Here is a 25,754-nt window from a genome sequence, read left to right on the forward strand (position 1 = left end):
CCATTTACCTGTTTAATTGTGTATTTGTGCCCGAGGGGCGGATATTTTGTGCTTATCTGCACTAACTGCTTTACATTCAATTGCGTAACTGTTCAAAAAGTTATTTTTTAAAGAAGTTTAAACTGAGCTAAGATGCCTTAAAAGATTTCACAGCTTCATTGCTTTCTTAAATGGTTTTGTACTGCTTCTATATAGCATCTTGATATGCTTTACGTGATTTCTTATCGCTCAGTCTCCATTTATTTTTATTACTCACTGAGTTAGAGTACTAACTTTACTCCTTGCACCTTGTGTGCAAATTCAGGTATTTCTGCACCCGGTAGCAGGTATTGGCTGAGCTAAGGCAAATTCATTGTTGTTTTAGCGAGGTAGCTGTCTGTCGTCCGCAGCACATCTTTACTCCCTCTTGATGTCATTAGACTATTTTTTTGTATTTTTTTCTAGAATCCCATTCTATTTTAGACCTTAGTAGATGCTCGTGACTTGTGACGCCACGATGTCGGGCTGTATTCATTTTCGTACTTGTTTTATTTTTCTAAGTCTATACTTGTCGGGGGTTTATCCTTATAAATGACTTAAATTTATTTATCAAACTGTTAGAACTGAATTTGGGAATTGTGTCGATTGGCCTTGTCTTCACGAGAGGCGCCATCACGACTGTGTCCGGTTTGGGGTCGTGACAACGCGTCACCTCAATATCAATACCAACAAGTCTCTATGGACTAAGATCAGTCATCAACCTACTCAAGTCTCAAAATGCCAACATTTCACAGTAACAATAATCAAAATACCGCACAGAATAAATCAACATGGCCCGATTTGTCTCAAACCGTATCAAACATAGGGCACCAACAACATGTGAGATAACATGTAAATTTACATGGGGACATAGTTATAATACGCGGATTTAATATCATGACTGAGGAATATGATTACGGCTAAGGCAAGTATCTCAACATAGCAAAGAATCATGATAGCAAAATAATGCATATAATAGCCTAAGATCTACCCAGATCGTGAATAACCACGGTGCACGCATATATGCTCGTCACCTCGCATATACGTCACCCCCCAACAACTAACAATTATCACAACCGACGGAAAAATTATCCTCAAACCAAGCTTAAGCAAGATTCTTACCTCATCCAGGCTAGTCTTCAACCTCGAATGGTGTTAAAACCACAATCTATCTCTCCAATCGCCCAAATTCAAGCCAAACATCATCCAAGAAAGTCAACAATTCCATATAAAGCAATACCCATCCATAAAGCTTTGATATCTGAAAAAATTCTCAAAAGTGAACCTGAGCCCACATGGCCTAAATCCGAAACCAATATTAAAATCCGATAACCCATAATCTATCAAGTTCAAATATGTAATTAGTTTCCAAAACTGGGTCCAAATCGGTATTCAAATTTCCAAAATACACTTTCATCAAGTGTAGTCAAAACCCCCAAATTTCCTTTCAAAAGTCAATGCTTTAGGTATAGAAATCTATGAGCAATCAAGATATAAAGCCAAATCCAAGTAAAAATTGCTTACCTCCAATGTGGTAGTAGTGAAATTGTTCTTCAAAATCTCATCTTCACTAAGTCTAGGGCTCAAAATATGAAATAATGTGCAAAGTTCTGAAATAGTATGCCACAGTTGTACACTACGAGAACAGGACCTCAGACCCGCGTTCGTGAAGAACAAAACAAGCCAGCGCCTAAAAGACTTCATCGTGAACGCAACATGCACCATGAAAATGCAAAGGCCAACTAGCCTCTCAACTACGAGAATGCGACATGTACCATGAAAATACGAAGGCCAACTTGCCTCTCAACAATGCGAACGTGAGAGGCCAAGCACGAACATGAAAGGTTATTGACTAGCCTTATCCAATACTACGCGGACGCGAAGTTACCCATGCAAACACAATAGCTATCATCCACAATACTCCGCTAACGTGAGAACTTTATCACGAATGCGATGAACAAATTACCAGCAACCTAGAACACTCTACGCGAATGCAATACACTGATCGCGAACGTGAAGCACATCAGAATAGCACCAAAACTCAGCAATGCAACACAACCAAAATGTTCTGAAACCACACCGGATCACACCCGAGCCCCTTGGGACCCCATCCAATCATACCAAAAAGTCTAAATACATTATCTAAACTTATCTAGAGTCTCAAAACACTATAATGAACATTGAAACCATGAATTATCGATCAAGATCAATCTCTCAAGTTCTTGCACTTCCAAATTCGAACTAAGCATCCGACTCAAGTCTAATCAATATGGAATGAACCCAAACTTTGCATATAAATCCTAAATAACAAAATAGACCTATTCCAATTCCTAGAACAACAATCCGACCGTGATAGCCTTAATGTCAACTCACTTTTAAACTTGTGAACTCTCAAATTTCAATTGTCAACTTTCAACAAATAGAGCCAAAACCTTCTAGGAACATCCAAATTCAAATTCGAACATATTCCCAAGTCCAACCTATTGAAACCATCAAATCCTGATTCCAAGGTTATTTACTCAAAAGTCAAACATTGGTTAACTCTTCCAACTTAAAGCTTCAGAATTGAGAATTACTCTACCAAATCAACTTCGAAACTCTTGAAAGTCAAAATCAACTATACACACAAGCCATAATGCATAATATGAAACTACTCAAGGTCTCAAACCGCCAAACAAAATTCTAAATCTCAATACAGCCGGTCGGATTGTTACAGCTAGATACAACATGACCCAAGAATGCTACTGAGTGCAACCGAAACTCCTACTTGGAGAACTTACCATACAAATTCTTCTCTCGCAATGTCTGAAGAACAATCCTTAAATGATGCTCGTGCTCGTCCCTACTACAGAAATACACCAATATATTATCAATGAACACAATGACAAAAGAATTCAAATAAGGCTAGAATAAATTGATCATCAAATGCATATAGGTTGATGTGGCATTAATCAAACCACAAGACATCAACAAAACTCATAATGCCTATAATGAGTCCTAAAAGTCATCTTAGGGATGTCCGAAGCCCTGATCTTCAACTGGTGATATCCCGATCTCAAGTAAATCTTTGAGAACACCCTAGATGCCGAAGCTGATCAAATAAATCATCAATGCGTGGTAGTAGATACTTATTCATGATGGTAACCTTATTCAATTGTCGGTAGGCAATACACATTCTCATAGACCCATCATTTTTCTTAACAAACAACTTGGATACACCCCAAAGTGATACACTAGGCCTGATGAACCCCTTATCTAGCAACTCTTGTATCTGCTCGTTCAATTCTTACAACCCAGCAGATGCCATGAGATATGATGGAATAGAAATAGGTTGGGTGCTTGGTGCCAAGTCAATGCCGAAACTAATATTCATATCGGGTATATGCCTAGTAGGTCTGCAGGAAACATATTCGGACACTCCTTAACTAATGGAACTGACTCAATAGTAGCAGTATCAGCACTAACATCTCTAACAAAATCTAGATATTCCAAACATCCTTTCTCAATCATCTGTTGATCCTTCCAGAATGAGATAACTTTTGTAGGAGTGCAACCAAAAGAACCTTCCACTCCAACTTCGGCAACCCCGACATGGCCAATGTCACGGTCTTAGCATTAAAATTAAGAATATCATGGTACGATGATAGCCAATCCATACCCAAAAATCACATCAAATTTCACCATACTAAGCAATAGAAGGTCAACACTAGTCTCACAACCACCAAAATTGATCACACAAGACAGATACACATGATCTACCACAATAAAGTCACCAACAAGTGTAGACACAAGCATAGGAGTATCAAGAGAACCATGAGCCATGTCTAGACAAGAAGAAAAGTATTATTACATATATGAATAATTAGTGTCAAGATCAAACAATATCGAAGCATCTCTATAGCACATAGAACCAATACCTGTAATCACAGCATTAGAAGCAACAGTCTGCCTCCTCCCTAGGATGCATAGTATCTAGCCTGACCTCCACTGAATTGTGCTCCACCTAGGACGTCCCCGTCCTGGATGACCTCTGCCATAAGTTGGCTGAGTGGGTAGTATAGCATTCGGTGCAGGAATCATAGCATGTCTTCTTTGTTGCCCTAGACCTCAGCGAAGACCGAGGCGTTATTTCCTGACATGTCCAAAATCTCCACACTCATAGAAACCTTTGACAGAAAATGACTATGGGGCCTGCGTTAGATCCGGTGAACCAGAATACCCACTAGAAGAACCAGGTATCGATGAACCCTAAATGGATGGATATGATGAGAAATCTGCATTGGGAGTGCACTGAATGAAGATTGCACAGTAGCTCCTTGAATGGCTGATGGCGTATAATAAGCTGGCTTACTAGAATGGCCTCTCCCAAACCAACCTTGACCCCCAGACGAGGCACCATTGAAGCTACCTGAATGTATGTCCCTATGTTGCATCATCTCCCTAATCTCATTGTGGATATGCTCAATCCACATTAAGAGGAAGGATGTCCCAGTCTCGATCTCTCTCGCCATAGCATGGAAAATACTGGGGTGAAGACCGTTAATGAATCTCCTCGCTCATCCTCAAAGGGAATCAAAATAGTATCATGATAGTACAACTCTATAAACCTCATTTAATACTCAATAACTGACATCTGACCTTATTGAAGGTGCTCAAACTGCCTCCTCAACTCCTCCCTCCTAGTGTGGGGCACAAACTGTTCCAAAAAAACATTTGAGAACTAAGCCCAGGTAAGAGGAAGTCCTACTGGTCTGCCCAATTTCATAGAATCTCATGATAACGATCGAAAACCCATGGGCATCCTCTGAAGGTGTACCACTGAAGTGAGGAGGATGCAACTTCGTGAACTTATCTAGTCTTCTCAACTCATCGCGTGACATCGCAGACCTCTCCTTAGGATGCATGTCAACATAGGCTAAACTCCCCCAACTGGTAACACTCCAGGGGTCTAATAGCCATGGGCCACCTCTCTAGGGTACGAGTAGCTAAAGTCGGAACCCGGACCCCTACTTGTAAAGTAGCCGGTATAGTAGAAAATGCCCTGGCCTAAGCCAAACTCTCAAACAACCTAACCATAAGGACCAAGACATTCTAAACAGCTGGTGAAATAAATAAACCCTGGGGAATCTGAGCTGGTACCTCTGGTTCAACATAGTCATGAACCTGCTCCTCAAGAGGAGCTACTGGTAGCTCTACGGCAGCTACTCGAGCAGGGCCCCTAACTGCAGCAACGCGTTCTCCACCCTTGCCCCTACCTCAGCCTCTCGCGGCCTTAGCTTGGGGTACTCGTGTACGATCTGCTGCACCAGTCGATCGTGTCCTCACTATCTATAAGAGAATAGAAGGAAAAAGATTCAGATTTAGAGACAAAAAAAATATGCACGACAGAGAATAAAGGAAAGAGAAGTTTCCTTAACAACCTTGTAGCCTCTCAAAGATAAGTATACACGTTTTCGTACCTATCTGCAAGACTCTACTAGACTTGCTCATGACTCGTGAGACCTAAGCAATCTGGTGCTCTAATACCAAATTGTTAGAATCCAAAATCCTACTGGAGTTGTGATGGAACCTAACACCGTTGCTAGGCAAGCCAACAACCTATAAGCAGAATTAAACTTCAACAATAGTATAAAATAGTCTCAACAACAAAAACAACCTAAATTTATATCCTTTTGTTTGAACAGGTGCTGGATACTCCGAAGATCCGTAAATACCTCACAAGATACACCGTAGAGATAATGCCTCCAAATCTTTAACGCATGAATGATGGCTGCCAACTCCAAATCTTGAATGTCACGCCCCGTTTGGGCTTCGACACGTGACAACTCTTTTAAGTGGACATTAAAAGAGAAGAGTCGCCACCTAACAATTTTGAGGTGCGTTAGGGCACCTATTATGCAAATGACTATGTTTGCCTAGTCAACATTACCAAAGATCCGGTAAAGGCTCAAGTTACCTCAAATAAAAGGTGTTAGACACTCTACGAGGTCCACAACTGTGGGTCCCGACCGAATTTTAGACTATATTGGATTATTGGGTTAAGCTAAGTTGTAGATTGCTAAGTTGTTAATTAATCCTAGGCAGTCAAGTATGCAAATCAATTGAAGGCAAATAATTACTTAAATCTAGTCGTAGAAAGAATTTACGTGTAAGGATTTTAGCAAATATTACATCATGAAAGACTATTTAATTATATAAAAGGGGGACCTAAGTTTTTAAGCCTAATAGATCAACTCCCGTGCACAGTCTGTTAAGACCTTTACAACCAAAAGTGCAATGGCTATTCGGGCAATTTATGTATCATGTGCGCTACCCTCATTACTATCTTTAAGTTGTTACCTAAAGTGCACTGGTTGATTCTAAATCGTGCCTTAGTAAGCCTACCTATCCCATTCTTATAGTCCAGAAGGTGTTGGACACTATCTAAAGGGATGGTTCTAGACTTAAAGAAAACCTCAAGTTTCTATTTCTATTTTTATTAGTGTCACATAAAAAGGAGCACATTGGGACTTAAACAAGTAGCACATAAGACAAGTAAGGGCTCATGTTGACCTCCAAATTAATTAAGTTAACTAAAGCGATGAAGTTATCGAATATATAGTATACTCACAAAATATAAATAAAAGCAAAATATTGGTCTACTGGACAATAGCCTATCACGTAATAGAAACTAACGAAAATTAATTATGAGATTGAACATAAAACTCCTTAAGTGTTTGGAAATTGAAATAACTAATAAAAGGATGATAAATATGATTTTAATAAAAGAAAGTTCTGCCTTTAGTTTAAAGCTAAAAGTAGACCCATAATAAGATATGAACTATTTTAAAGAAGCTGACGTACTACTCAAATGCCAATTATGGCATTTTCATGTAAAAGAAAATAAACAACGGGTCTTCTTTATCATCTCTTACAGGAAAGACTAGTGTTTATAATAACCAAATAAGTAAAGCATATCTTGAGCACATAAGTAGAAAAGAGGCGTATAAACAAGTAGCACATAATTTTTCCTTTTCCCAGCAACCCCCATTCACTATTATATAAAGTTTACTACAAACTACAAGAATAAAATATAACATGAGCCTAAAGACGGCTAAACAAAATCTCTGTCTCTCTGGAAGACTCCTCTTAGGACCTAACAGAAGTCAATAGCAAAAATACAACTAAAAACCATCCCATAATCCAGTGTCATTAAGTACATGAGCTCTACAAAAATAAAATACAGAGTCCAAACCAAAATATAGTACTATCAGAAAGATTGACAGTAATAGCTTGAACTACGAAAAAAAGGGTCTTCAAGGCCTGGGAACAGAACAACAACTACCTCAAAATCTCCAACGGGTACAGATGCCACTTTCTAGCAATAACCTTTCTCAGCAATACTTGGATCTGCATAAAATATACAGAGTGTAGTATGAGTACAACTGACCCCATATACTCAATAAGTAACAAGCCTAACCTCGGGCTGAAAGTAGTGACGAGCTTGGCGAGGTCCAATGCACATTCTCAATAGCCAAACACACTGATAACATTATAATAACAACAAAATGAAAATCAGTTCAAGAAAAATTAGGTACAACTTTATCACAATGAGGAACAATAAGCATGATTTTCGAATATATCAATCAAGGGATCAATTATACAACGGAAATCATCTAAACATGGGGTTTTCAATTTAAACTACGATTTTCAAGCTTTAAATATTAGATAGAGACATCAAGTACCAGATAGCATGAGAAAGATACAACTGTATGCCTCCGTGACAAGTTTACATGCCAAATTCAATGATATTTCAATTTAATCATCAAGTATACCAAATCTGAGCACATGTATAGTGCTTTGCACGAGTACCCCTCAATCATCACACACCTACACTCAGCACTATACAGGTTCCTGACGTAAGCCCCTTACCAAGCATGTCTTATGTGCCTGCACCCACACGTTAATACTTGACTCTGGAAGGGCGGATCCTAGCCCAAGTACTGATCGGATCTAAGTCAATGATCAATATCACTTAGCTAATATGAGGCCTGGCGCATGTATTACCTCACTTTCAATACCACTTAGCCCAATATGGGGCTTGGCGCACGCGTCACCTCACTATCAATATCAACTCAGCTCTATGGCCCAAGATCAATCATCAAACCACTCTAGTCTCAAAATGCTCACATATCACAATACTCAACTCAACCCATGTCACACATATAAGGACACCAACAACATTTAAGATAACATATAAAGAGTGCACAAAGATAGAGATATAATACGCGAATATAATATTGATGGGTTTTCAATGACTTAGCCTTATGCTTCTTATGTTTTGATGATCTAACAAACTTGTCGTGAAGAACCAAATAGAGAACCTAGCCCACAGGATATACATTTCATGAAAACTGGTCGAAGTCTGAAAATCAGCAAATGGATGAACGACTACAGGGAGGAACACAACAGGGACCTGGTGAACTAGTCCCTTAGGGTTCTCCGACACAATTAAGTCAGTGACTGTACGCAATCAATATAAAGAGGAACACAATAGGGACTTGTTCCCTTAGGGTTCTCTGATAGTAGTACAAGTTAAGTACACAGCTGGAACATAGCAGAAGAAAGTGGCCATCTGGCAACTGTCACAAAAGAGGAACACAACTAGGACCTGGTCCGTCGGTGTGTCCTGACAAAACAACAAAGTCCACTATCCAGCTGGAACGCAACTGCCCAGAAGTGGCTATGCAGATAGTACAGCAGTCACTTCTCATTGGGAAAAAACGTACACCAAGAGTTGACATCACTATCCATTATGCTATCTTTTGTGACAAAATAATCTGGTGCAAGACACACCATTGCTTGTGCATTCAGTGATATTCTCTCAAGAAGCAAAAGAATTCATCCGACATTGAAGTCATTGGTGTGTCAAGAACAAGAAGACAACTCCACTAAGGATCAGTTTCTAAATGAGTTTATGTACATCCATAGTTGAGTTGTAATCTTGTTATTTGTTCGTCATTGTAATTCCTAGTTTGATTTCTTAGAAGCGTTGTCTTAGGAACAAACCAAATTCGTAAACTTCTGAGTTTATATTGCCACTAGGGATAGTCATAAGTTTAAATCCTTTGTAACTAGGAGAGTTATAGAGTGACTTGTGGTGGTTGCATCACAAGTTAGTTTGAAGTCTTTGCAATAGGGTGTTTGCAAAGTGGCTTGTAATAGGTAGATTACAAGTTAGTAGAGTTAAAAGCCTATAAGAGTAGGTCATGATTTTTTGATCCCCTTGTGTGGGATTTTTCCACGTAGAAAATCTTTTGCCTTCTTTACATTCAGTCTTTACTACATTCTACGTATCATCTCATAGAGGACCAGGTAATCTATAGTTTGGTGGACTCATATAATCTAACAATTGGTATTAGAGCAGGTTTCTCCTATCAGGATAACACCTAGGAAGGATCCTCAATGGCTGCTCCACCAAACTTTGAAGCAGGACAATCAACCTATAGACCTCCCAGATTCAATGGTCAATACTATGGCTGGTGGAAGACCCGGATGCATGATTTATGATGGCAGAAGATTAAGAGCTGTGGGACATCATTTGTGATGGTCCACATGTTCCCATGAAGAAACTTGAAGAAACAGGATCATTGGTGCCCAAAAGGAGAAGAGAGTACAACTACATTGATAGAAAAGTTGTAGAAAAGAACTATCGTGCCAAGAAAATCTTGATGTGTGGCATAGGACCTGATGAGTACAATAGAGTATCAGCTTGTGATACTGCCAAAGAAATATGGGAAGCTTTACAAACCGCACACGAAGGAAATACTCAGGTCAAACAATCTAAGATTGACATGCGCACCACTGAATATGAGCTCTTCAAGATGAAGGATGATGAATCCATACAAGATATGCAGGCTAGATTCACCTCCATCATAAATGAGCTTCACTCACTTGGAGATGTCATTCCCAGAAACAAACTTGTTAGGAAAATTCTCAGTGTTCTACCTGGGTCTTGGGAAAGTAAGGTAAATGCCATCACTGAAGCTAAAGATCTACAGACTCTGACCATGGATGATTTGATTGGTAATCTAAAAACATACGAGATGAAAAGAAAGAAAGACAGTGAAAGAAGAGAGTCTAAGAAGGAAATGAACCTGGTGTTTAAGGCTGAAAGTAGTGATTCAAGTGATGAAGATAGTGACATGGCCTATCTTTCTAAGAGATTTCAAAAGATGGTTTGAAGAAATGGTGGCATACCAAAGTGGGGTAGTTCAAGTAAAACAAGGAATAACGATCTCTATCACAGATGTAGAAAGTCAGGGCATTTCATCAAAGACTGCCCAATCGCGAAACAAGAGTAGTACAAGCAAAATCCTGACAAAACAGGAAAAAGGAACCTGGTTCCAGATAAAAGATTCAATCGAAAAAGTGCTACAGACAATATCATTAAGCAGGCTCTTGCTGCTTAGGGAGACTCCTCAAGTGAATCCAAAAGGGAATCAGATGCAGAAAACAGTGCCATGATGGCAGTAGAAACTGAAGCAACGAAGTAAGATTCACTGTTCGTGCTGATGGCTCAGTCAGATGATGATGATGATGAAGAAGAAGATGAAGACGACGAGGTAAACTTCAGGGATGTTCAGAGAAATTTGAAATCCTATTCTTCTATGAAGCTAAGGTCTTTATCTAACGTCCTAATTGATGCTTATTATAGCCTTGTAAATGATAAGGAGATCCTGACCATAGAACTAGGAGAGGCCAAACAATCTAGAGATGATCTAGTGGTCTGTGTAGTCGACTTAAATGAGACCATAGCTAATCTTGAACAAGAGAAGGAAGCCTTGAATAAAAGAATAACTAGTGTGAAAAATGAGAGAGATGATCTGATGGTAGTAGTTGTTGATCTAAAAGAAACAATAGAAGGACTTAACAATGAGAAACATACCTTAGAAGAAAAGGTTGCATCTACTGAAGAGGAAAGGGATGACCTGTTAGTAATATGCACTGATCTAGAGGAAACCGTTGAGGGACTCAATAGAGAACATAGGATTGTGAGTCTTTGGGAAAGGGAAGGAAGTAGCCAATGAGTCGCACATCTTGCTTGAAAAGGAGTTAACCATTGTAAAAACCGGTCTCTACAGTGAAATCGAGAGGAATCAGCAACTCCAAGCTGAGTTGGAGAAAGTAAGAAATGATCTTGAGAAATCCCTGAAGTGGACCTGGTCCTCAAATGCTATCACTGCCATGTATCTCAACAATAGTGGGAACAACCAGGGCATCGGGTTCCAATGGGAGAAAACTCCCTACAACCCGCACAGCAAGTATGTCACTATACCTGATAACTAGCTATGTACCTACTGTTGGAATAATGGGCATTTTAAAGAAAATTGCCAGGCTGGGGTTCAGTCTGCTCAGAAGAACAAAGTGTTTACTGATAGAGTGACTACTAACAAAGGATCAGGTACCACTCGCAAAAAATGGATGTTGTCTGTGTGGACTAGGAAACCCCTTGTTTATCCTTTTTATAATAACAAAGGACCCAAACTATTTTGGGTTCCTAAATCTAACCCTTGATGTGCATGAGCAGGGAGTAGTGAGAGGAAGCGGACTGCGATGGACAGTAGATGCTTAAAGCACGTAGCTGAAAACATCATGAATTTCTTCTCACTGAAAGCCCTACAGGAAGGGAATGTATCCTTGAGAAGGAAACAAAGGGTACATTCTCAGTGAATGAAACTGTAGAAAGGTACTTTCGGCACTCAAGTGGGAACGAGAACTATGTGAATGGCCTAAAAAGTGTAGTCACCAATCTGATAACTCGCCAAGTGGTCTTAGTGGACAAAGGAAACAAGAACATTCACTCCTACTAATCATGAATCTCCATAAGCTGGCAGTATAAGATGAGTGAAGTCACAACCATGGCATGAAGGATTGGTATATGCAAACTTCTCACCTCCGAATAAATTAACTCAGCCGGACCTGGTCTGTGGTCTGCCAAACTCAAGTGTCACTTGGACATGAGTTCACAAAAAATGATGGAGGGGGAGAGAAGGGATCACGCACAATTTCTCACACCAAGGACTCCACAGTAAAATGGTGTAGCTGAAAGAAAGAACGGAACTGGAAAATGCTGCATGGACAGTGCTCATCGTCTATGGAATCGCCAAGAAATTCTGGGCAAAAGGAATGAATACTGCTCCCTACTTTGAGAACAAGTGTCGGACCAGGTCCCTCCTAAATCAAAACCCACCAAGAGCTGCCAAATGGAAGAAAATGCCTTGTTCTTGACAACAGGAAGGATCAGCTTGGGGAAGCTCAATGCAAAAAGATGAGCGAAGTAACCTTCTGGGGTACAATCCATAAAATAAGGCCGCAAAATCTCTAACAAAAGGCACACTAAATGGTAGGAGGTGCTCATGGGGTATTCAACAAGACACTCTCCCTTGCCAAGAAAGAAATGGTGGGAATCAATATGATGAACCAATCCTGTCTCTGGGAAATATCTGAGGCTTCAAATAGTGAGGATGATAAAGTGAGAAAGATGAAGGAGACTGGCGAAAGACAATGCAACATCATCCTCCACGTCTCACAAAGAACCTGGTGCATCACCTACTACCACTGAAGCTGAATGAAGAGTAAAGATGCAGCTCATGGCACTGCACAAGTAGCAGAACACAAAGTGTGGGGAAATCAAATTAACCTCCATATCTATCTCTTCAATCAACTTCTGTCTCAAATTGGAAAACCAAAGGTTCCCATCTGCGTAACAAGTCAATCACTCCAGTTCACTCTAGAGCTAGATAAGAATGTTGTCCTATCCAAAAGAAAAGTATTTTATGGAATGGTTCACCTGTCATGATTCATGCCTCATCTTCCGGGAGACAAGGAAGCAAAACCGAATGACCTCATCAATAACTGGAGAGAAATATCACAACCCAAACTGGAGGGCCATGACTAGCACCCGACCATACTAGCCGAGCACCAATGTACATTTTATCAAACTCTTTTTATTATTATCTTTTAGGCTTGACGAGATCAATATAAATGGTAGACCTGGATCATGGACAACCAGCAATAAAATATGATGGCATGAACATACATAGTAGGGGATGACCAGACAATCAAGAAACTACATATAAGGTATGAGCTACCACGCTACCATAAAAAACTATACAACAAAAATCAGTCGACAAGGCATACCAAACTATACATGAGTCGACACTTGTCTATAAGCCTCTAAATGAACATAAGTGCTGTAACATAGACGGAATAGGGCCCCGACATACCCATAATGTCTATAACAGAAATGCATACCAAGACCACGGCAAGTCCGGAGAAGGGATCTCGCCAATCACTGCTGAATTGGACAACCTACTATGGTGGGGGAGCTGCACCTGCCTGTCTATTAGGTCCTGCAGCACGACATGCAGTGTCCACAAACAAAAGGACGTCAGTATGAATAAAGTACTGAGTATGTAAGGCAGGGAACCATAAATACGAACAGTAATGTAAGCAGGGATAGAGAATATACAACCTGGAACATCTAAGTGCCTCTGAGGGTTACTGACATGAAATGCATGATACATATGTATGTATACATAAACTTTTAAAACATACGCCTCTGTGGGCATCATCATCATCATATCGTACCCAGCCATAGTAGGCTTGGTAAAAATGTACCCGGCCATCATAAGGCTCGGTAGAATCGTACCCGGCCACGTAGAGCTCGGTAAAACCCAACTGATCAGTGGTTGCATAATATGTTCCATACCCGGCTGACTATAGCGCGGCTCGGTAGAGTAAAATAGATACATATATATAATGCATGCTCGACTTATGGAATCACATTCTAAACCTTTCGGAGTGACGTAAGGTCGGTATCCTCTATACACGTTATTAGGACCAACTCTTCATTACGAACCTGATAAGAATCAGGAAGTACCAACAACATCGATAACATAAGAATAAGAGAAGAAACATTAACATCAATCGTTCCATAAGAGGGAAAGCAATGTAAGTACTGCTAGCTTCTAAGAGTAGAGTATCTTTGGAAGCTCGTTCATTACATTACGTACAATTGGAGTCGTACAAAAGAAGAAAAGGGATAGCCTCACATACCTTGTATATACTTCCCCAATCACAAGCTATGAAATTGTCACAACTCCTTAGTCTACAATAAGAGAAACGATACTATCGTTATCATTTAAGCGTCATAACTATTATGTATCGACCACAACCTATTTTACGTTGAAACGGATAGCACCTCCACTATATATATGACTTCACACCATTCCAAGCAATCACCAAACAGCCCAAACAACATCAATAATAAATATATTGAGCCTCCCAAAACAGTCCACGCACAACCTAATTACATTATACATACGACGACCATCGTAGTCGTGTCAAACGACCCGAAAATGTTACGAATCACTATCAGCCCACAAACCTACATATATATGGTGTTCCTCCATACCCTTCCACCTCCAAAACTCCACAAAATAGTAGTAAAACACGCATCCCAATAGCAACACAAAACAGTCCGCTACAAGTGAATAACTCGAACTCACGACTTCCGATCACCGTCCAGTGAGTTCTTACATGTATATAACAAATTACCATGAATTCACAGCAGAGAAAAAAGTATGAAAGATGGCAGTAACTTACCTTACTTGTTGGATAACTCAGCCCTTCCCTTGGTTCTTCAAACTCTAGGTTTTACCTTCAAATAGAACTTGAAAGAGAGGGAAAATCGATTAGGGATTGTGTGGGATTTTTGGGGAGGAGTTGCAGGGGTTAACTTTGGTTTTGAGGGTCTGAAATATGGATGAAATAACTTAGTTCATAACACCTTAAAAGTACTCTCTTGGCCGACTTAGGTCTTTTAATGTTGTCCTATCATTTTGGCAAGTAGGTGATGCACCTACTTGTCATCTACCAATCTGCGTAGGCTTGCAAAAATATGAATATCTCTATCCTCCAAGATCATATTGACAAATGGTTTAATACGTTAGAAACTAGACTCGTAGATCTTTAATTTGGTGGGTAGATCACCCCGTAATTCCTTATAAATTAGGAGAAAAGCGTAGAAACATTTAACCTAATGTTTAAGTAAAATTATGAACCTAAGTTGCGACAACGTTTGTCGACTTTTGTTTCATAACTCGTTTGACTTCAAGACTTATGATACGGATATTATATGATTCAAACACCTTAATACATGACCTTGAGTGTATTAAGAACCTCTAGGTTTACCTGAAAATATGAGTTACCACATCCTTGATTCGTTTAACTTCTAATACTTGTTAATCACCCTTATACACCCTTGTATCACTTAAGACCAATAGGATTAACTTCTTATCATCTCAAGGGTAATTCCTTCTTGAATTTATGTTAACTACTATATGGCATGAACTAACGCATGTGGATATGGGTTGTAACAAGAAATTTCAAAAAAAAGGGATCAAACACATTGAAGGGTGAGATCGCCTTCTGAGGGTCAATATGAAGAAGGGATTGATCAGTGGAAAGCATTGCAGAACAGAAGACCAAACTCCAAATATTTGCATCAAAGCCTCAAGTATAGAGTATTCCAGATAAATCAAGGTGAAGATAGGGTCACAAGAATCTAATGAAGAACCTCATCCTCCATATGTTGGCTGTGTAATACACCGTTAGGTAAAGGTAGCTAAAGTGTTTTCTGATCAATATCGTTGTAGGTAAACACGCATGACGATCATAGAAGCTAAAGGTACAGCTATGAACTGCGAGAGGGGAGCTGCTAAAACGTTGTTCAAAAGATTACTCTGGCATCAGGTTCTTGTATCTCAAGTTAGTAGTAATGTGCTTAATTCCGCATGCCCTCTCTAAGCAAAAAAAAGGGAAAAATATTTTGTAAATCAACTGCCACATCATCTAACTTTTCAACGTCTGTGTGTCATGTCTTGTCTTTCAAATTATTTCATCCACTCAGCACGGTGACACTTACCCACAAACTTGTCACCATTTTTAGGACTATTCAGAACATGTTTTGCTCCCCACTCATCATTAGCCCTTCTTCCAATAAAACTTTATTTTTCTCTTACGGTAAGTCATGAACCTTCATCGCATTTGTATAGTTAGGATCTTCTCCTCATCTCTCTCTTTCTCTCTCTACTCGTCTATCAAGTATGCATCTAATGGCGATTGAAAAAGTGTCTCATTATCCCACCATTGGCACTGCTCCCACTTCGTCGTTATCCTTGAAATCATCCCCAGAGCATCATTATTTCACGCCTTCTACTACCTTACCCACTCCTGGTTCCTCCTCTACTCCTACAGTTTTTCCATTTCTGATAAACCTTGTTTAGCATTATTTTAAGAATCCTATGTCTAGTCAATCCTACAATTTCATCAAAGACCACACAAGAGGTTTTACTCCTCAAGTGTCAGAAGCCCCTGAGGATGATCCTGACCAGTATCTGAACTCCTTCATGTTGGACTCGGTGACTCTCAAAGAGCCACTAGAAAAGGAAACAGCTCATAACATCATGGCTATAGCTGCTGTGAGACTGATGAATGAAGGATCATATCTCTCTTCTGAGTACCAGGGGGAAGAAATTCCATTCCTAGGAGATGTAAGAACCACAGCACTCCTCGAGTCCTTGGCTTATGAGATATTCTCAGAAAAGCCTTCTGATGAACCTGATTCTCCTCCATGCAAACTCACTCATGCACCTACTATTTGCTCCAAGCTCTTAGAGTCTTCCTCCAAATCACCCACCACCAGGTCACTACAGCAAGAGAGTTTTGAATCCTCATTTCATTAAAGTAAGAGGAGTGTCAAGACAAGGAAAAAGAGGAAAATGAATCCAAAGGATTTCATCAAGAGTGTGTCAGTAAATCGGACTGACAAAGATGCTTCTAGGGAACCTGGTTCCTTAGTACAACAATCTATGATGAACAGAAAGGGTCATCCGTGAAGTACAATAGCAAGTCTAAATGAAGTCAAACTGAGCTAGCCGTGTCTGAGGACAATACTATGGGGATAGCAAGTTGGAAAGGAAAGTCTGCCGAATGGCCTAGCAAACAAAAAAGGGAAACTGCTAAAGAACCTGGTTCAATAAGGTCCTTGACCTGTGATGGTGGTCTTTGGCAGCAGAGATTAAGAACTCAGAAAGTATTGTGGGGTCGTACATTTGATCCATCAATTTCGGAGATGGCAGGCATGAGACAAATTCTGGAGATTGTGGAATTTCAACAATGGGAATACTTGTTTGAAGGGAGCATGCTTCTGCTGTATGAAGATGCAGTACAAACCTTCTACGCATCTCTTTTCACTGTTGAGGGGGATCACATCTGTGCGCTCATAAATGGAGTAGACATTGTACTGATGCTTCAACATTGGGAAAGGTTCTCAGAATTCTATGTGAAGGTATGTCCTTAGTTAAGGGTATCTGTGGAGTAAACTTTTAGAGAGCTATCATGAAAGATCAAGCTATACAACAAGGGGAACAGGTGCATAAGAAGGTATTGCTTTCTGAGTACCAGCTTCTTTTTGCACTGGCCAATAAAGTACTCTTACCCCGCTCTGAGAGGCGCTCTATTGCTACAAAATCGAATATGGTCCTAATGGAAGCGCTTGATGAGTTTGTTCTAATCAATTTGCCAGTAATCATGATAGACCATATGCAAAAGGTGGCAAATTTTAAGGGTGGAAATCATGGGTTACCTTATGGCTTTATCCTCACTCAGGTGTTCAGATTCTATAAGGTCCCCTTGGGAAATCCCAGAGTGGGCACACGCAAGTAGACCTTCTCTAAGACCACTCTAGAAGAATGTGAATTTATAGAAAAAGTTGGTGGAAGCATCTCGGCCATTTCTCAGCTGATCAACGCTCAAAATGTAGCCTCTGAGGAAATAAGAAGGCTGAGGGCTCGAAATGCCATACTGGAAACTCAGCTCAGTCAAGCAGCTAAAGGACCTAATTTTGTACATGAGGAGGTTGCCCGACTAACAAAGGAAAATGAGAAACTTAGGGCTCAATTACTTGAAGAACAACTATCTGCAAATGTTAGACTGGACTTGGTTCTCAAAATAATTGTTGTATCTTCCTCCAAGCCTCCTTCCTTTAGTATCCCCTAGGATCCTCTTTGTGTCAAGCTCTTTTTGCTCCAACATCTTGTGGCTGCTGTTTTACTTTTGTTTGCTTGTTTTTGTGATGGCATGTTGAACTTAACCATTACTGCTCCAGAATTGCTTAGTCCAATGTAAACATTAATAAAACAGCTCCCCTTTCGTTGCCTGCACAATACTGTGTTCCTCTGGCTTCTCTTTTCTATCATGTTGCGTGCACATATGTGGCATGAGCTAGCTGTGTTAGACTTCTTTATGCTTATTACCTGCTTGTTTCTTTTTTAATGATGCCAAAAGGGGGAAAGTAGTATAGCAGTATGAAGTGTGTAGGTGAGAGTAAGGGGTAATATGCATGAAGGGTAAATATCAAGTCCGAGATTAAGGGGGAACTATCAACTCTACGATTAAGGGGGAACTTCGTGTAGTTCCTGGCATCTCATCTGGTTATTTTTGCTCTAAACAAATACTCTTCATGCCTAAGTTTGTCGTCATCAAAAAGGGAAAAATTGATGGATTTTCAATGACTTAGCCTTATGCTTCTTATGTTTTGATGATCTAAAAAACTTGTCGTGAAGAACCAGATAGAGAACCTGGCCCACAGGATATACATTTCATGAGAACTGGTCGAAGTCTGAAAATCAGCAAATGAATGAACGACCACAGGGAGGAACACAACATGGACCTGGTGACCTGGTCCCTTAGGGTTCTCCGACACAAATAAGTCAGTGACAGTACGCAATCAATATAAAGAGGAACACAACAGGGACCTGCTCCCTTAGGGTTCTCTGACAGAAGTACAAGTCAAGTACACAGCTGGAACGTAGCAGAAGAAAGTGGCCATCTGGCAACTATCACAGAAGAGGAACACAACTAGGACCTGGTCCGTCGGTGTCCTGACAAACGTACAAAGTCCACTATCCAGCTGGAACGCAACTGCCCAGAAGTGGTTGTGCAAAAAGTACAACAGTCACTTCTCATTGGAAAGAAGCGTACACCAAGAGTTGACATCACTATCCATTGTGCTAACTTTTGTGATAAAACAACCTGGTGCAAGACACACCATTGCTTGTGCATTCAGTGATATTCTCTTAAGAAGCAAAAGTATTCATCCGCCAGTGAAGTCACTGGTGTGTCAAGAATAAGAAGACAACTCCACTAAGGATTAGTTTCGACATGAGTTTATGTACATCCATAGTTGAGTTGTAATCTTGTTATTTGTTCGTCATTGTAATTCCTAGTTTGCTTTCTTGGAAGCGTTGTCTTAGGAACAAACCAAATTCGTAAACTTCTGAGTTTATATTGTGACTAGGAATATTTATAAGTTTAAATCCTTTATAACTTGGAGAGTTATAGAGTGTCTTGTGGTGGTTGCATCACAAGTTAGTTTGAAGTCTTTGCAATAGGGTGTTTGCAAAGTAGCTTGTTATAGGTAGATTACAAGTTAGTAGAGTTAAAAGCCTAGAAGAGTAGGTCGTAGTTTTTTGATCCCCTTGTGTGGGACTTTTCCACGTAGAAAATCTCTTGCCTTCTTTACATTCAGTATTTACTGCATTCTACGTATCATCTCATAGAGGACCAGGTACTCTATAGTTTGGTAGACTTATATAATCTAACAAATATCATGACTAAAATTAAGGCAAATAACACGTATAACAAAAATAGCTCTATCATATCTCAAACAGATAAGCACCTAGACAAGACATGATTCCTTGTATAAAAAATCGCTCATGTAGTCATACAAGTGGAGAAAATACGATAACAAAAGCACATAATGGCCTAAAGTCTACCCCGGTCATGAATAACCACGGTGCACGCATATACGCTTGTCACCTCGCGCGTGTGTCACCCCCAACATATATCAAATATCATAGCAAATAGAACTATTACCCTCAAACCAAGCTCAGACAAGTTACTTACCTCAAAGCGCAAGAATCAATACTCCAAAAATCCTTGCCTCTCAAACCGGCCTCTAAACGAGTCAAATCTAGCCTAAAGTAACTCAATAATGTCAAACAAAACTATAGGAATCAATTCCATACAATAAATCTTCGATCTTTATTCGATATCCAAAAGGTCAAAAAAGTCAGCCCGGCCCTCACGGTCAAACCCCGAGTCAAGGGGTAGATTTCGGCTACCATAACCTCATGAGTCCCAATATGTGACTAGATTTCAAAATCGAGTCCAAATCGATTCACAAATCCCTAATTTCCACTCTATTAAGTTGTATGAGACCCCCCCCCCCCCAAATTTTCCTCAAAAATTCATATTTTGGATGTTAATAATCCATGTAGATTCTTGAAATAATGATAGAAATATGTAGAAATCACTTACCCTAGAGTCTTGTGTGAAGATCCATTTTAAAAATTGCCCCTCTCCAAGTTTAGGGTTCAAAATATAAGATAATTGTCACAACTCAAACCGATGGGCCGCGATGGGCACCCGGTACCTTACTCAACCGAGTACCAATGTAATGTATCTTTCTTATTACATCATCATATACACGTGACATACGGGCCTAATAGGCCAACATAATTATTTATAAACTCAAAACATAGGCCGACAAGGTCGTACAATCTTTCACGTATAAGACATATGTCTACAAGCCTCTAAGAATACATAAATGTCATAAAGGTCGGGACAGAGTCCTGCCATACCAAACAATACACGTCTAAATCATACTAACCAAACGAGCAACTTCGAAGCAAATGGAGCGCACCAACATCTTCCGCTGAGCTGATAGCCTACTTGGAGGGCTCTCGGCCTGTCTATCGGGACCTGCAGGCATGAAACGTAGCGTCCCCAGGCAAAAGGGACGTCAGTACGAATAATGTACCGAGTATGTAAAGCACATAAATAAATACATAAGAGACATGGAAGACATATAGAGTACATGACTCAACCTGTAAGTATGAATAAATTTGTAGATCATAAATTACTTTTAGCGTCATGCATATGCGTATGAACGTCATGTCGTGCATAGGTACATGTTTCATAACATCATCAGCCTCTGAGGGCATTCCATTATATCATATCGGCCACTGTGGGCAAAATCATCATCGTATACCAGCTGATCAGGTGGTGGTGCGTATATAACGCCATAACCTTTCCCATATCCCATATATATATATTTACATATATACGCGTATATAACGCCATTTGAGTACATACATATATATGCGTATATAACGCCGTTTGAATAATATTTCAGCCACTATATATATATATATGAGTATATAATGTCGTTTGAATCATATTTCAGCCACTGTGGGCAACATCATCATCATATACCAGCTGATCAGGTGGTGATGCATATATAACGCCGTAACCTTTTCCCATATCTCATATACATATATTTACATATATACGCGTATATAACGCCATCTGGTCATGGGCCAGTGCACATGAATGCAGTGCATAAAAAGTACGTCAATAAAATCATTCGGAATGTCATAAGACCATTTTGTCTCTGAGTAATATCATAAAGTAAACTCTTTTCAACTTTCGTATTTTTCTGAGACCCATGAACAAATGATAAGACATTATAACACACGGAAATTCAAGAACACAGATATCTCTAATACTTCTATTAATAGAGTCATTCATGGAATTTGTGCATTTGCACGTTCCGTTCGTATCGTATGGATCATGCCAAAAGAAAGAAGGGATAGCCTTAACATACCTGAGCATGACAAGAATCATCTCGTTTAAGCTCAAATATAATGTGTTTGAAGTGTCCTTCAAATAGTGCTACGAATACTAACACAACAGTGACATCGTGCAAACAGGGGTAATAGCCCATTCGCCATATTTCTCATTATCTTTAATTAATTTTCAGCTCTTCACACTTAATTAGAATTCTTCGAATTTGAAACCCAGTCCTCGTTACAGCTCCTCAGTCCCAAATATCACGTAAAATCAAGCAGTACATGCTACAAACACCTCATAAACACATGGAATTTACGTTCATTTGCCTTTTTTTCTCCGTATAGTGACATGTGAATTTGGGTATAAGAAGATTGAAATTTGAGTTTTTGGGAGAAAAATCCATAGAGAATGGTTTTAGGCTTCATGTTTTTAATAGCCAAAATCATTCCTTACGTGTAAAAAAATGGCTTAAGACTTGTCCATGTGTCTACTAGTTGGCTTATGTAAAGGAAAGTCATTTAAGTGTTTCTGTATTTATTACCACGTGGAGGGAGATTTTTAATCATTATCCAAACTTATTAGTTAATTAGGTAATGTCTCGTTACCCGGTAATTAACCAATTACCCGTAAAATTAAGAATTTTCTTGACTTACATAAAATACTACTATTAAAATATTAAAATCTTAATAATTTATGGTACCATATAAAATAAATACATACACTATTATTTCATTAAATATCCATGTAAAAATACATATATTTTCTCAACTTATAATTTTTCTATTATCATAAAAAGAGTACAAATTTTCGTACGCTTAATTCATAAAATGGTAAAAAGATAATCTTCTTTTCTTGTAGAAAAAAAATAATTCATATCTTTATAATAAAGAAAATCTCATAAAATTTCTTATATTATGTGTATAATTCAAAGCATATTCGAAAGTAGTAATATCAATAACTATATAAAATCAAATATTTCAAACTATATATATATTTTTTTTTTTTTGCTCAAAATACCATATAATATATATGTATATATATAACGATGTCAATATTGTTAAACTTACGGGGTGTAACACCTTATTCCGAGCTTTCATCAAATTACTTATGGTGTACTTTTACTTACGAAAACGTAGGGTGTAACATCATTCCCCCCTTTGGAACATTCGCCCTTGAATGTTGGCTGATGCACTTATTATCTTCATAACATATGTCTTCTGAATACTTTAGTACTCCTCTTGCCATCTAGGCAATTGTTATGTGAAGGGATCCCAAAGGCTAGGACATTCTCTCCTTTAGGAGTTGCTACCTTTTGTCATAGATCCGCTTATTCATCCGTATGACTGTACTGCCATAACTCTTACTTTGATTTATTGTTATTGCGGTCTGCTACCGAACTCCAGGTTACTTACGTTGTTTATCATATATGTATAAATCTAAGTCCTTTAATACTTCTTCATTATTGTTCATCTTAGGAATGACGATCCAATCTCATCTCATACTTTGTGACTTTTGTCCATCTATTGATGATTCACCTCACTATTGATCTACAATATACCGTTGATAACTTAAATCTTCATACGTAATATTTTTCCCTAGGGCTTAATCCTAATGACTTATCCATTCTCGTCACCTTTTCACTTGTCTCTCCTCATCCTTACTTATGCTTCCCTAAAACTTTATCGCTCTACCATCCTTTAGCTTGCCACCTATATATATCTATTTATAAACTTTCCTTCAATTTTCTTGTACCATAGATTTTCTTATATTATTCTGGAACGTCAAGCGAGACATCATATCATCTCTAATTTTTTCTGTTTTGTTAACTAGATCTCCCAGTACTTAGAAATCATAGGCTGTAAGACATGCCGCCGACGATGCCGCTATCATTCCCGGTTATTGGATCCCCGTGCTCATAGCCTTCTATCCGAAGTATGGACTATTCACAATCTTCTGCCTTTGAGTATCTCGTACGTTGTTCACCTTTACCTTACTTACCTTAAAATCTCGCATCGTATCTTCTATCTCTTTCGTGACCTCCCTTCCACCTAGGTGTAATTCATGTCCATAACTTGAAGCTCTATTATAATACTTGCACCTCTGGTACATACACAATCCCGTGGCAGTTTCATACTGATTTCCTATGAGACACCCTTCTAACTGGCTTTATTGTAGAGTCATTATAGATTATGGTTGTTGTGTTATTTCTCTTGAATGTCTGATATTAAGAGTGATCCTGTCATGTTCTCAAGCACAACTTCTATAATTTTTCTAGGTCCGATAATCAGAATCCTGATTTACTTAGGTGATGTAATTCTTTAGTTTTCTCTTCCTCCTAATCAACCTTTACATAGGCTTAAGCTATCTTCCGACCCGTGGCTCATGGTATCAGTTATTACCTTAGCCTTTCATGGGCATTATGGAATATCCATGATATAATCTTCTAACAATTCAATCCTTTGTCTATACCCTGGGCTCAATTCTTTCTTTTAACTTATATCGGAGTCTTCTATGGCTGTATGATTATCAACAAATATTCTGCCTGAATAGTGCTCCAAAATCTCGAGTGTATCCATAACGTACTAACTCTGGATCATTGATCGAATAATTCCTTTCATTTTGTCTCAGCTTTCTTTAAACGTATGCAATTACTTTTCCTGGTCTTTCTGCCCCTTGTTGCGTGCATACTTAACTCATCCTAGTTCCCACACATGCCAGAATTTTTGTGCAATTCATATAGTCTCAAATATTACCTTCGATCTTTCTCCCGGTTCATTAGTCACGGTAGGTGCCACTTTCTTTTGGAGGGCATACAATTTTTGTTGTGAGACTGCTTTTACATGACCCTTTCTTCGTTAGGTCACTGTGCTTAGGTTGAAGCCTTCTTCATCATTTCCTAAGCTAGTCCTTCACTGTAGTACTTAGGGAGGATCCTCTAACTCTTGTAAAGATGCGAGCTTATTATATCGTATACTTAACGGACCTTCTACTGTCCTTCCTTGCCTATACTTATCCGTAGTTACTTATCTCCACGCTTTTGTGCTTGTGGGGTTGCTTCTGGACTGATATTTTGGTCGTCTTCCTAGTGGCACTCTCTTTTATTTCTGTAACATTCATACACCTTTTTATCTTCTCCAACTCCTCTATGAATATATCTCAAGTATTACAATGTCATAACTGTGGGGCTGAATTCTCCATGTTGGGGTTTACTATATTTATCTTGCATGATCTGCTGATTTGTCTATAAGTTCTTGTCTAGTCGTGACTAGGCTCTTCCTGAAGCAACTACTAACTACTCGTTAGTCCATTCTCATGTCAATATTCCGCGAAATCTTTCTTGGGTTATTTCCTTGTCTTAACTTACGTCTCGCACTGGCTCCTTATTTATCCATAACATTCCGGGCAAGAACGCCTCACTTCTTCTCCTTGACGTTGTGTTTGCATAATGTTATGGGATCGTAGCCTATCTGTAGGCTTTGAATAGTGCACTCTCATCCCTTTCTTATTTTTTTATTTTTTTGCATTCTTCCTTTAGCATTTTATAGCTACTAGAACCACTTAATTCTGACTTAACACCATATCACTCCATATTCTCCCCTTTAGGGGAGTATTAAGAGTTCAAGCCACGAAGATCTACCTATAGATATTTTACCTCTTCATATTTGGCGTCGTTTCTCAATATCAATGATCCTTACTTGCCTTGCAGAAATCCTTCTGTACCAAGGATGACAAATTCCCTTTCTCACGAGGGTGAAACTCAGCGTAACTGGCACATACCGTCTCTTAAGCTTAACTTTTCTCACATTGCTTGCTCTAGGGAAGCGTTTACCTGAATGACCATTATCTGAATTCATCATGAATCTTCTTCTGTGGTCCACTCTATTACCGTCGGAATAGAATCTGAAATTACCATGATATCGAGTACTTTCCAATCATTCAGTCCCTAATTCATATTTAGTTTATCTTGTTTACCAGCCCATACTGATTTCTATTAC

This window comes from Nicotiana sylvestris, chromosome 9 (genome assembly GCF_000393655.2).
Source record: "Nicotiana sylvestris chromosome 9, ASM39365v2, whole genome shotgun sequence".
In the NCBI taxonomy this organism is placed as follows: Eukaryota; Viridiplantae; Streptophyta; class Magnoliopsida; order Solanales; family Solanaceae; genus Nicotiana; species Nicotiana sylvestris.